The 2,550-nt window shown below is 60.4% G+C and overlaps 1 protein-coding gene across 3 annotated transcripts in view; it reads right to left on the bottom strand.

Annotated features, from left to right (window-relative positions):
- Positions 1–2,550, bottom strand: part of LOC113215921 (ATP-binding cassette subfamily G member 4) — a 29,896-nt gene that overhangs the window by 8,478 nt on the left and 18,868 nt on the right. The gene's annotated exons all lie outside the window — the stretch shown is intronic.

Genomic DNA, 2,550 nt, shown 5'->3' with positions numbered 1-2,550 from the left:
GGGGCGGGGCGCCCGTTCAAAAGGAGAATCACCCTTAGACCGGGACGGCCGGGCTCAGCCTGCAGCCAGCCCGCGGCCGAAACCTGCGGTATGGTCTCATCGGGGAGGGAGGACAGCGTCGATGCAATCAGCACCAACGAACGACTGACTGGATGTGTTGGGCAACGTGCATATCGGGGCGGGAGTGAGTGGGAGCCGGGCCCAGCCGGACCGACCCCAAGGAAGACCTGCACTCGGCCCGCCCGCGGCAGCAACAGCGAGGCAGGGCAGGACCCCTGCAGCGTAGGCAGAGCCGCCGGACAGCCTTGCGTGGCGGGGCTGCCTATCTTGAGATGGCAGGCGCTTGGCTGGGGTCCTCGGACAACCGCGTACCTTATTTTCGCTCTTGAAACGGCATTCCTAAGACTGTCCCACTGTACCCAGCCAGAAGGCAAAGTGCCCCCACCCCGTCCTACCTCTCTTTTCCCTCTAGCACACACGGGGTGTGGTTGGTTGGTTGACTGGTCTGCGATTGGCCATGCTATACGCGCTGCCACCCCACCACTGCGCTCGTTATTGTTTAAAGTAGATTTTGTACTCGGCTTTGCACAACTTCAATTTCTCACTTTGAAACCCGAGTACAAAGTATTTGAACCAAGAAAGGAATTTTCTAGGTGCGGGTGAGGGAGGGGCGGTCGAGCGTGACTATGCCGCCCGACAGCCGGTCATACTCGCTCTGCGTCCGCTCTCGGCGTGGTGCGTCACCATACGCAGCCAGCAGAAGTCGCCACGTTCCCCGGAATTCCAGACTATGGAAATAATTTTAATCTAATGGGATTATTCGGCGCGCCGTTAGAAACGTAGTGGTGGTGTGCCCGCCCCGGGCCCGCGCCCGGCTGTGGTGACGCGTATCAAAGCGTAGCCCTGACCGCCAAAGACCGCCTAAGATCCGTCGATGGGAGACGCGGCGTGGCGTGGCTGCTGGTTGTTGGACCGGCCCGACGACTAGGGAGTGCTCCACCTCGCCCCGCCTGCTGGCCCCGCCCACGCCAAACTAGCGCCCGGTATCGGAGTCTTCGTCGAGGCGCGCCTGATAGTAATTTTGGTCCAACAGCTTGCAATTATTTAACACACGCACTCGCGCACACTGTAAACCTATGGCGTGTCCAGTCCAGGAGCTGTGTGACTTGAGTCACACGACCCAGGATCCCAACCAAAGTGAGGCACCCTCTTATTGGACACCCCCTTGTCTAGGCTCCTGCCAACTAGCACCATCTAAAAATGAGTTTCATGCCGACGGAAATAAAAATACGTGGTAATTTTTGAAGAGTAATCATCAAAAGTTGAAGTGAACTGAAAATAAAGGGGAGGGGGGGGGATCGTTATGGTCGCTTCAGGAGCTGCTCCCGGCTCGACCCTCCTCGTCACCGCCACCGCCGCCGCCCTTGACCATACCCGCGCCGACACGGCCGAGCCTTTGTCTGCTGGCTCGCCCGCAGATGATGCGCGGGAATTTCAAATTTCGCGGGGCATGCATGTAAAAGAGGTCGGGTGATGAGCCTCGGGAGGTGCGACGTCCTGCCTTTGTGTGTGCGCTTTTTTCAGCAAGTTGTGGCAGCCGGATCAGGTTAGAGGCACGCTGGTACAATTCCATCACGTGATCGGGAGTGGCTGGCGGGGCGGGGACGGGTAGGCCGGCAGAGCCCGACAGAGCCCGGCGTATAGCCCCCCGCCACGAGAGCGTCCAGGTCGATCGTTTCCATACACGCGCGCCGCCGCAGGTCCGCGCTCCGCGCACGTGGAGTTTTATTCGCCCGGCTGGTAGGTTCCCTCCCCTCCACCGCCTATCTTTTTGTGCGAATACGTTTTTATTTTATTTTTCCACTCGCCTTTGCTCCTCTCTGACAGCGAGCTGTTTTATTTCGCGCGAGGCCCACAGCGGCGGCGGTCGGCGCGATTAACAATGCGGCGTGACTTAAAATGCTGATTTACCTCCGGGACATTTGCGTTCCGAATGAGCGTCGCGGGGGCGAGGAGTAGGGGGGGGGGCGAAGACCTATGATACACGCCATTTCGCGATGGCCCCGCCGCGCTTGACCCGCGACGCACTCACTGCTGTCCCGCGGGGAGAGAGGCTCGGCGGCGGTGGCGGCGGGGACGGAGGGGACCGCGCGGCCATCTGACCCACTTCGTGCATTGGCCGCATTGATATCGGGCGAAAAAATGGGGCCGCGCGGTGCGGCGGAAATAAAGGGGAGAAGGGAGAGAGAGAGAGGGGGGGGGGAGGGGCAAGTATGCCGAACCGCGCGGGGCGGGCTCGTGCGACAAAACGGGCCCAACAGCGGCGATATTTCGTGGTGATCCGGCGATAAGTAAAAATAATAACGACAAAAAGGATGGAAACCAGCAAACGCGATGACCGGAGGGGCCGACCACCGCCGCTTGTATCGGGGTCATTATTGATATCAAATGTGACTCAGTCAGGCCCGTGCTGTGCTGGCCGCCGCTGGGGCCGGGGCACAGGCAGTAGAGTCGGAAGAGGACGCGGCGAGGCGGCGCGGTGGGGCAGGG

Source organism: Frankliniella occidentalis, unplaced genomic scaffold, assembly GCF_000697945.3.
Source record: "Frankliniella occidentalis isolate FOCC.00 unplaced genomic scaffold, Focc_3.1 Scaffold39, whole genome shotgun sequence".
Taxonomy (NCBI): domain Eukaryota; kingdom Metazoa; phylum Arthropoda; class Insecta; order Thysanoptera; family Thripidae; genus Frankliniella; species Frankliniella occidentalis.
The sequence above is the reverse complement of the archived record's forward strand: the minus strand, read 5'-3'. Positions and strand labels throughout refer to the sequence as shown.